Genomic DNA, 11,940 nt, shown 5'->3' with positions numbered 1-11,940 from the left:
GCTCCTACATCCATTGGCATCCTTTGGAAATCTCATCCTGGAATGGGATTCTGATGAGATTCAGTTTTGAGGCTGGAAAGGAGAAGCCTGGTGCAGTTTTTCTGTAGTATGGCCCTTGATGCCACAGGAGGCACATTCCCCCTTTTTGAGATATTCCTTCCACTCAGGATGGTGCTACCTCCATGCTGTCCAGGTGCTCGCCACTCAAACAAAATGGCTGATGATACTTTCCTAAAGTATCCTGGACATATCCTGGGAAAATATGTACTTGAAATGCTGGGGATTTTCAAATCATACATAATAAGTGACACTAATGTCTAATAAGGTGAAGTCCCAATTAGATGGTGTTGAAGGCAGCTAGCCACAGTGCATTATGTGTTTCAATGTTAGCAAAGAGTCTGCCCATACAAGACAAAGGATGTGGAGTTCATGATGATATGCTATTTTCAACTCCTGCCTTGCAACCAAAGAGCTGCTGTACAGTGCATATTGCCTGTAAAATCACTGCATGGCTTGGAACATCCTGTCGGGAGACCATATGTGTTACAGCATTTAGTATGAGTTTGTTTTTTGCTCCATATGCTTATGTAACTGCTACTAAGGTCGCTAAAAACTTTGCATATGTGCTGGTAACCACAATACCTGACAATCTCATTGAGAATTTTCTGCCCTTTCATTTTTGGTAATTTAAAAACATTTTTTCATGGATGACCTTGGTGAGCACATTGGGAAGCACATGATCTAGCTGCTGCCCCAAAAACTTTTTGTGTCATGCAGAAAACAAGCATGCAGTTGTGTAGTCCTATATTTGTGTAAAAACCACTGACATATATACACATCTCAGTTAATGTATCGTTCCCATGATTACACTGGCTGTTGTCTCAGCATTTGTAATGGTTTTTAACCATTGTTAATTAACATTGCAACAGCACTTAATATACAAAGAATGGATCACAGTTACCAAACTTATTCTGTGATAATGAGAGTTATCCTATGGCTATTGCAGCTCGTGATTAGTTTGGCAGTCATGCAACATTTCAGAAATGAAAGGAAAATTAAACATGGTGCATATTTAGTAGTGAGTTGCAGAACAAGAACTGCAGATTTGATTTGCCCGTTGTTGCAGAACAGCATAAAATACCTTTGATAAGTTTTTCTGTGTGCATTTACAGTACCTGCCCCTGTGCCAGAGCTCCCAGTGGTTTGTTCATTCAGGCAGGGCAGTTTTTTAGCTTACCCCTCAGGCTGGGAACTGCACAGAAATGCGTGGGGAATGACTGTTGAAACAAGGCTGTAGCTGCCTTGACCTCAGTAACATGCTATTTCTGTCAAGGATGGCTTATTTCACATCTTGTGAAGCTGTGTTTTGAGGCTTCCCAAGCTCATGGGGTGTTTGAGGGACCTGTGCTGTGGTGAATAGGAGCACACTACTTAGGCTTTTCATTCCAGCCTTATCTGGAGACTTGCTGTGTTTTCATTCCCAAGTTCCTGTCTTTCTTCCTGGATTCTCCCATTTGCAAAATTAGGATAGTCTATGCTCATCCACTCCATGTCCATCTCTCAAGTAGTAGGTTACTGATATTTCAAATCATTGTTTTGTTACTCTTTTATGAGTTCTCTGCTGAGCCATTGCAGAAGACTAAGCACAGGAGAGTAACTGTTGCCATTGACCTGAAATGCTAAATTTAAAGTTGTCCTTGTTACTACTAGAGATCAATAACGTCCATTTGTGGAACCATTGCAGAATAGGGATGGCATTTGATGTAGGCAGCATTCACCAAGATCACATGGTGGTTTGAGAACTTGCCTCTCAGAAGGTTTATATTAAAATAATTCATTTTTAATTTAGGTAATTTGAACACTCATCTTTTGCTTAATCACCTTTCGCTTAATCACGAATCAACCAATTGAATATTTTGTGCTGTATATCATCTATTGAAAACATGCCTTTCTGGTTTTGGTTTTGGGTTTTTTTTTGGCTAAGATATTAGATTGCTCCTATTTCCACCCAAGTCCATAGCAGTTTTACTAGTCTGCTTCCATTAATTCTCAAAACCAGAATTTGTATTGATGGATAAAATTGAAAAAAACAGGTGTAAAGCTGCAGTATTTACTTGAAGATAACAGGCAGAAAAGGCCTACATTCAAAAATGTCAGTCAATTTGGGGCACTAAAACTGAAATCCTTAAGATAATTAAAACAGTTTAGATACTCTGCAGATCAAAAAGGCAGTCATATTTCCTTCAAGATGAGCTCCTTGATGAGGAGCAACATCAAGATTTTTCCACTCTTTCTGCTTATGTTAGAATTCATGGGACAGAGGGAATATGGGCACAGTTCTCAGAAATGTGATTAAATCGCAGCTGATCAATGGATCAGCATTTGAGCCAGTGTCTGAAACTCCATCCGCAAGTGCAACTTTAGTGCTCTAAGCTTTAGTAGCTAAAGGGCATACTGCTCCTACACAGACCAACCATCCCTAAAACCATAACACTCAGGAATTAACTACAGTGCTGTAACTCTTTGTAGAGGAAATTAGGCTTTGGTTTGTCATTACACACCTGATGGCAAAACTCTTCTGTTCTGCATTCGTCTTCTAAATGTTTTATTTCCTTTACTGGTGGAGATACTGAGAACAGATTATTGTTATTATGAGAACAAAATAAAGAAGATTTGCATGTGCATGTTCACAGCACATACACACAAACCCTCAGGTGCAAGCAAGGTAATGCCTAGCTTTCAGAGAACAGAATCCACACCAGGAGTGGGAAAGTAATCTGCTGGCACAGAGGCTGCTCATTAGCACAGATTTTAGTATTCTACAGGAGGAATAGAAAACAATATATTCATCCTTTGGAGCGATGCAAGTATGCTTTTATAACACAGTCAAAACCAAGGGGGCATCTTAATTTGAAGTTATTTATCAAAGAACACAGGTGTATACAGAGCAATAGGTGAAATCACGCTGGCTACAGTGGGCCTACCAACACATTTTGATATTGATAAAGAAGTATTTAATGCAAGAAACACAAGAAACCACCTCAGTGCAGGTGACATCACAAGGATAGTGTCAGGGGATTTGGTAAGTGGAAATCCTGATGCCTGCAGAACTGCTGGGATGACTCAGATGTGGGATGACATGTACTGCTGCAGCGCTGAAGCCCTAATTTCTCCTGGTAATGGAACATGCAAGTCACTTATATCCTTTAATCCTGTTGTGATGAAGCACCTCCTCCTACTTCAGCAATACTCTCTGGTGCACATTCCTAGGGTCTGTGTCCTGTGTTACAGGAAATGTGTGTAAGAAACACTAGGGCAAGCCCATAGAGGATGTAAATCAGTAGAGCTCAGCTGTGGCATATGATATCCAAAGTTCCCATATAGGTGACGTGCTGCTAAATGCCTTTCCTCTTCTTCTTGTCTCATTTTATGTACAGGCAAGATGTAAATGTCACATTTTTGCAGAAATCAGACAATTCCCTTGATTCTTTTGCTTTACAGCTTGCTACCATAGAAATTCTAATGCAAGAGCCCTAAAGAGACCATATGGGCAGTAAACATTCCTTATGTATTGCACAAGCAGAAAGAACATATTTTCTTATCAGCTCACAAACAGCAGATCATGCAGGAATTATTTTTTTAATTAAAAAAAAAAGAATTCTATTATTTTACCCACAGTAACAACAACAGAACATTAAGTAACAATCCTTGAATGGGTTCTGTCTACTTTACAGCACAGGGGTCTTTTCCTTTTTTGGGTCACAAGAGAAATTATAAAGGCATTAAAACGTTCATTTCTTTTTAGAGAGTGTTGTATTGACTTTATGTAACATTTGACTGCTTTGTGGTATGAATTACATATAACCATATAATTTGTCTCTAACAAGAAATAGACCAAAAGACTTGTTCAGTGAATTGTACAAATAAGCCTTTCTTCATCCATGATCCAAAGCACAATGAAATACTTTACTTTTTTAGTTCCCTCTGAGAGGTGGAACAGATCAGTTACAGAAGCAAGTATATTTCACTGAAAGAAAAGGTGATTAATTATAGCTTGAGCTCAGAGTGAAAAGGAAAAATCCAGTTTGGATTCATGCTTTTATCACAGGATCATTCAGTCCCATCTCTAGTTTGGAGAGAATAAGGGGGTTTTGATTAGCAACCACAGAAATGTTACTTTTGTGGAACAAAGCTAGCTAGCAGCAGCCAGTGCTGTCATTAATGACTCCACCCCTGTTGAGAGACAAAGAGCTAATAAACAGGATTTTAAAAAATATTTTCTAGTAGCTGAAAAATAGAAGTCATAGCCCATAAAAGCAAGCTGTAACTTGACAAATTCTTCCCCAAAGTAATCAGGTCTTTCAGCAAAAGAAAATAGATGCCAGTCTAGAAGCAGAGATTGCAAATTTAGTATTTCTGAAACCTTTCTGACTGAGCAATGAGGTGCTTAACTTCGGCAGCTCTACCAAGCTCTCAAACGTGTTTCATGAAAGACCTATCTGGAGACCAAACAGTCTTTCAGGAAGGACAAAAGAGGAAGGAAAAAAGAAATTACACAAATCCACGTGGACAACCTATCAGGCTCTCTTCTAGAGGGGCAGGAACCGTGGAAGTGCAGACTATGCATAGCATAGGACCCCCAGAGAATCCTGACCCAAATTGGCACCTCTGGGGTAGTTATGCCACTTGCATAACCATCCCAGTACTAGCAGGCAGACGGTAAATGTTGCCTCTGTTTTCCAATCAAATCCACTGTCTTCATGAAATATGCAAGGAAAAACACTTTCTGCTAAAGGAATATGCACATTTTCTGTTTATTTAAAGAAATGTGGCATTTAAAGAAGGCAAGAGGAACACACTCCTGAAGCCACTGATTTTGTGTCTTTTCTTTCACATTCTCTGAACAAAGTCAACAAGAAACGTAAGTGATCATTTCGTTCCCCGAAGTTGAGGAGGGTTTTGGACACAGAGTTTCTCTCTGCCACCCTGGAATATCATCAAACATCTCTCCTGGTAACAGCAAGTGTAGCAATGGTCTGCGGACATTGCAGAGCTGCTCTGGCTGGCTTCAGAGAGGTGTGTAGCCTCACATGAAACCTGCTTAAATGCAATAAATGAAAGAAGTTCTGAACAGGTTCAAATTGCTTCCTTCTCTGTTGGCTGTTCTACCCTGCAGAAAGGGCTGCAACAGTTCTCTCATAGCCTAGCTTGGGTGGAAGTTGGTCATTAAAAGCCTCTTACAAAGAGTCTCAAGTGGCTTATGTGCCTGTCTTTCACTGGTGTCCATACAGGCTCAGTGTTTGAAGTGCTTTGGCATCTTTGTCATTCCCACTGTCTGAATGTGCCTCTAGACCTTTGCCAAGTCGAGCTCTAAACTCTCATGCACTTAAATCATGGGATTAAACCATAAGTTTTAAAAGAATGGCATTTTCAGAGTTATTTGCAATAATCAGAAAGTCTCATATTCTGTATATCAGTTATGATTTATGGGTCAGCCTGACATAGCTCAAAGTTCTAAAACAGGTGTGATACTTCCAAAATAAAGCAGCAACATAGCAGCAAAGGCCAAAAGGGCATGACTGTATTGACAGTCCCAGGCTCAGGTACAAATTCTAGGTATTGCACAAGATTTTTATTTTTGCAGTTTTCTATGATCTGTTGGAAATAACTGTGAATTGAGATCTGTATTTATTTGATGTTTAATTAATGAGCAATAGTATCTGTTGCTGTAGGAGAACATGTATTTAAAGCAGTTTCTACCTTTGGCTCTTCTCTGGCCTCCTTCTTGGATGAGTCAGTTTCAGTGTGGATCAGCAGCTTTGGCTGTTGTAGGCAGGAAGAAGCAAAGCTCAGGAAAAAAGGAATTTTCCCCAGCAGCAACCTGCCACAAACTCTGAGCAGATCATAGTTGGAAAGTGATGGTCTGATCACCTCCTACAGCCTCAATGGCCAAGCAAAGAGGAGGTCAAGTAAGGAAATCTTGAACTAACTACAGCTAATATATGTCAAAATTAACAGCCTGAATTACACACAGAAGTAACTTTGTGGTCACTGGAGATCACACAGCATTGCTATTTCTGGATGCCCTTGGGGTGTGCTGCAGTAACCTAAGCTCGACTGAGCAGAGCCTGGCTCACTGTCCCAACATGTGGGTCAGAAGCAGAAGAAAATCCCCTCTGAGTAAGCATCAGTAGTGAAAAAAGTGTCATTGCTTCTGGTGCTTTCTGGTAGCTTTCATCAGCTACAGAGGACCCAGTGCCATTTCTAAACCCTGATACTGTTTCATGGAACCTGGGCAATGATGTAATAAATAGCCACCATTTACCCCTTGGTAGAGGACAGCTTCTCAGGGACCCTCTGCTCTTTACTACCTCAAATGCTCTCATGTGGGGAGCAGAGAAGGTGGTCTTGCAGGGTCACTCCAAGCCCAAGGCAGGTCTTCAGGTACTCCAGGATGGATCGTCTCCAGACTGGACTAGAGGAGATGGTTGGCCTGTTGGGATAATGGAAATCTAGCAGCCACCTGAGCTTTCCTGCATGAAGCTGTGTCAGGGTGCAACCACTTCTGTCAGCAGAGTTTCAGCCAGGTTGTGAAGATGTCCAACAACACATAGCCTGCTACCATATGGATATTTTCTGTATCTGACACAGCAGAGCTAATGGGATGGATTTAGGTCAAGTATTTTTTTTCCCTGTTCTTTACGAAACATGTACAGTGTTTAGGTCTCTGGTGGATATAAATCCAGGTTTCACCTCAGAGTCTTGGCCTCAAATGTAGTTCAATAACACCTAAGACTGTTACCACACAAATAGCTGCCATGTGAGCTGTATTCAGTGTATCTTTATTAGCCTCTAGTCCAGCTTGCTAGGTATGGGAAACTGGCTTTTCCTCAGCACTGTCCTCACAAGAGCACACCCATGGTTAGCCTTCTGTTCCTCCTTTGCTTATCCAAGCATGCAGCATTGCCAGCTTTCTTCTCTGGAAGCTCCAAGAGGAGGTTTCCTGAGTATCTCAACTAAAATCCTGTCTAAGAATCTGAGTATCATTGGCATCTACACTTCACGTTGCATGACTCCATCTCCTGGCAACCAGGGGTAAATAAAGCCAGCCACTGTTTGGGAGTCTCCTGATCATTTGGGCTTTTCCCGTTACTGTGTGTGTCCCCTGGCTGTGCAAGTGACATCTGTAGATACAAGTGGGAGGTCACCACAGGGATTGGATGACTCCAGTGTGAGACCCTTCCATGGTGAGGCCAACTTGACATGGCCAAACTTCTCTCTATTGCAGCTGCTGTACACAAATTAGGGGTATTTACCCCATACCTGCCTAGATCTCATCCTTGATGCTTCAAGGAAGGTTGAGTCCAACTAGTGGTGAAGGGGTAGACTGGATGTTGAAGATTGGATTGAACTGCCTTATAATGAGACCACCACGTATTAAAGGTGCTTGTGACGTGCAAAGCAGAAGCTCAGAGTATGTAGCCTAATTTCAGTGTTTTGCCTCTGTTTCTGTCAGTCCTTCCCTACTTCACAGCACTCTAATATTATGCCAGTGCAAGCCATAAAACCACTCAGAAGTTCTCTTTTCATCTTCTCAAATACAGATTTTATTAATTTTGGACAAGAACAACTTATAAGACTTTAAAATTCAAGTAATGGAAACAAATATTGATAATAATGAAAATAGAGAAGCTATAGAGAAGTGGCAACTTACAGAGCAGTTCACCTCAACGATATGAAAGGCTCTTAGAAATGTAAAAATTCCTTCTTCGCAGTGATGACTCTTGCCCTTTAAAAAACAGCCAGATGAGACTCTTTCCACCCACAGGGCTCTCCTGCAGTGACAGCTACATTAACCTTTGCTGACAAGCACTTCTCTTTGCTTGTAAAATCAGGTTAGTGAGTGCAAAATTCTTCCAGACTTTAAAATGGTTACTATCAAATGGAGATACACTCCATGCAAAACAAAACAGCCGCATGCCTTACAATTACTCATGTGTTGTTAGTGCTGTTCTGAGATCACTGATGGGGTGATGGAGGATGATGTCTGGGCATCTGTCTGCTTTGACTAATACTGCATACTAGATATAAGTGTAGGAAAGGACACTGGGTTTTTTGCTGCATTTCCCTCCCTGGGCATTTTTCTGTGCTTATCACCACATTGTCTGTGCAGTGAGCAATGCATCAGAGGAGCAGTAATGTATGCTTGGGTTATTTGTCTGTTGTCATTACAGCCATGTTTGAGAACTGCAGATAAAGCCAGCACACTGCCTCCTGCACATGGGCACATGTGCACATGGATGCGTGCTCCCTTCTGTCATCCTATTTCCCCCTATTCATTTCACGTACTACTCACATTTGAGTGCAAGTGTTGTCCTTTGTATGTCAGAAACTTGTTCTGTGCAAAGGGAATTCTTCTGGGCTTGGGCAAAAGGAAGCTCCACCAGTCTCCTCCTGCTCTGTCACAACACCAAGCCTTTGAAACCGGGTCACACAAGCTCTGCCACCTTGGCAGAGTCAAGCTTTTAGATCACCTAGGGCCATTTCAAAGACATCATAGTCTGATGGATTGAATTTAAATAGTGCAGCAGATACAATTCTGATGCAGTCAGTAATTCCATAATATTTCTATGACATTGATAATAGCTGACCAGAAATCTCCAGGAGTCAGACATTGACATAAATTAAAAGTTAATCTTCCAGTCCGCTCCACCCGTGCTAAAAATCTGTCATGTCCAGGAGACTAGGTCTCAACAAGGTACAGGAGTCCAGTACATCAATGAAAAGATAAAAAATGCTTAGGAAAGAACAGAATAGAATAGGGAAAAAAAAAAAGAGGGGACAATAAAATGCTTGAAATTGCCTTTTTTTTTTTTTTTGTAATTGGCTAAATACACGGTGTAAACACAATATATTGATTGTTATACTCTTTCCTTGAAGGCTCCATTGCCAATGCACGACATTTATTGCAAAACTTAGCTGAGCTCAAATCTGCTTTTTCACCGTATTTTGGTGGGACTGGACTTGCCCAAACCAAATAAATTACTTTTGAAACATTAAAGTAAAATAGTAAATTGTGTGTGAGAAAGGGCCAACCTTCTGTTGCAAAAGCAATGGGAAATGACTTAGCTGCAAGCACAGATGCAAGTCAACTGAAGTTACTTTTCTAATAGCTTCCATACTAAATTGTTCATATTATTTGCATTATTCTAGGATGTTGGACTCATAATCATCTTTGTAGAGATGCAGAGCTAATTGGCAAATAATGCTGTATTTCTAAGAAGCTTGTTGTGTGTACTTATTATCAGATGAAATTTTGGAGCTGACCTGATCTTCTATGTCACAAAATTTAATTGTGTAGCATAAGTACATTAGGAAAGAGCTCCATGAACTCTTGCTGAAAGTAAACCAAGTGCCTTATGAAGTATATTTCTGAAAATTTGTTTCATGGTGCTTACAGGGAAAATTATTTTCTGTCTCCTATAGACCCACATGAAGGACTGCCAACATCTTGTTTAAGGCAGGTATAATTCCATTATTTTGAAACTAAACAAGAAAAAAATCCAAAATAAACACAGCTGTGAGAATCCAGGCCTGTTTTCTCTTGACCATGTAGGCAAAACCTTCACCCATGTAAATCAATGGCAAGACGGCCACCAACTTCATTTGGGCCAGGATTTCAGCTTGGATATTTTGTCCTCTGAGCTTACAAGTAAGAAAGTTTAAAATAACCCAACAAGGACAGAGAATACCATGGATAATACAGCTAGGGTGCATCATTCAAATGGAGTTTACAGCTATAAACTACAGACAGCTCATAAGATAAAACTCCCATCTCTGAAACACAGCACAGTTGTTTGGATGGTGAGCTTCTTTAGACTGAAAGCAATTTGTTGGATGCTTGTCCAGCACCCAGCACAGCTAGTCCCAGTTTCTAGAGATAGATCTCAGGTGCTACTACAATGCCTCCGAATATTAAACCTAATTATGGCATATGGGAAGGAGGTTATGAAAGAGAAGATTAAAGAGGGTATAAACTAAAATTTAGGAAGAGTTTTTACAACCTATGTGCAGTGATAAGCAACATTTAAATTAAATGAATGATAGGGCTGTACCCCTAGAAAACACTACAGGAACAGAGGCAGCTCATAGAGGTGGAGGGCCTATGGAGTCAGAAGAAAATCCTGTAGATGTTGCAGGCTGGAGGTGCAAGCAAGCCCAGAGCTGCCTTCCTGGCCTGGCCAGGAGCTCGGCTGATTAAGCTATCAGAGACAGGATTCAGAAGGAATCTTGCTTGTGTCTGGGTTAGCAGACACTGGGAGGAGTGAGGAATCATAAATTCATAGAATCATATAATTTAGAATTGTTTCAGTTTGGAAAGACCTTAAAGATCACTAAGTCCAGCTGCAAGAAGGCCTAATAGCAGCCTTCCAGTACCTGAATGGGGCCTACAAGAAGGATGGAGAGAGATTGTTTACGAAGGCCTGTAGTGACAGGACAAGGGCCAATAGCTTCAAACTAGAGAAGAGTAGGTTTAGAATGGATGCTAGGAACAGGTTCTTTACTAGGAGGGTGGTGGAACACTGGAACAGGTTGCCCAGGGCTCCATCCTTGGAGATATTCAAAGTGGGGCTCGACAGGGCTCTGGGCAGCCTGATCTAGTTGAGGATGCCCCTGCTTGCTGCAGAGGGGGTTGGACCAGATGACCTTCAGAGGCCCCTTCCAACTCAGACCATTCTGTGTTTCTATGATTCTACGAATTACATGACTGCATGGCATGTCACTCCTCAGTTGCTGCCATGAGTGGCCTCTCTGATTGCTGCCATCCCATGGATAATGAAGAAGGCAGAGAGGCTCCCTCAGCAGATCCACTTTCCTCCACACACTGGTTCTACCAGCTTTAGTGCAGTTGACCCCTTGCACTTTGCCAGGACAGTGACGCTGAAGACTTTGGGTGTCTCAGTAGCAGCCAACTCAGGTCTTGCTAGATTTGCTATCTCCAGCTCGCCATTAGCCAAGCCAGAGCCAGCCTTGTTCCAGCAGAGACTCAGGGATCTGTGCTGTGCTCAGCAGCACCTTGTTACTCACCTTTTTCCTTTCTCTGTGGTATACCAGCCCTGTGTGAGCCTGAATGCTGAAGATCTGGCTGTGGAGGACATGGAGCAACGTACTGATGTGCTGCTGGTGCCAGCAACCTGCCTGAACTCTCATTCATGAATGTGCAGGCCAAAGACGCTGGGAGGAGCTGGTACACTGAGGGAATGTCACTGTCAAGATTATAGACCCCTAGTTTGGGACATCAAGATGCTTCTTTCATTGACAGATGATTCATGGATGTAAACTTCAGTTAATGGAGTTAATGAGACCCTAAACTTGTGCAACTTTTTTTTTCTTTTCCCTGGCATCCTTGCCCACTTAGCAACCTAGCATTAACAACATAGCTGATCAGCTACAGGTTCTAAGACTTCTTCCTAAACAGTGAATCCCTTTACTGGGAAAAAAGATCATTTAAAATGCATGTACCACCCATGTGCCTCCTGGGTACCTGCCTGCTCCCCTCAACTTTAGGATAAATATCAGCTGTTCTGCTGCCAGAGGTTCCCAGGCTTCTTGGCTGCTCTGCACCCATCTTGCCTGGACTTTCACAGGATTACAGGATGTTAGGGATTGAAAGGGACCTCTGGAGGTCTTCAAGTCCAATCTACCTGCCAGAGCAGGGCCATAGAATCTAGCATAGGTTGCACAGGAATGCATCCATATGGGTCTTGAAAGTCTCCAGAGAAGGAGACTCCACAATCTCTCTGGAGAGCCTGTTCCAGTCCTCTGTGACCCCTACAGTAAAGAGGTTTTCCCTGATGTTGAGGTGGAACTTCCTGTGCTGTAGGTTACATCCATTGCTCCTTGTCCTATCATAGGGCACAAGTGAGAAGAAGCTGCCCC

Source organism: Indicator indicator, chromosome 4, assembly GCF_027791375.1.
Source record: "Indicator indicator isolate 239-I01 chromosome 4, UM_Iind_1.1, whole genome shotgun sequence".
Lineage (NCBI taxonomy): Eukaryota > Metazoa > Chordata > Aves > Piciformes > Indicatoridae > Indicator > Indicator indicator.
The sequence above is the reverse complement of the archived record's forward strand: the minus strand, read 5'-3'. Positions refer to the sequence as shown.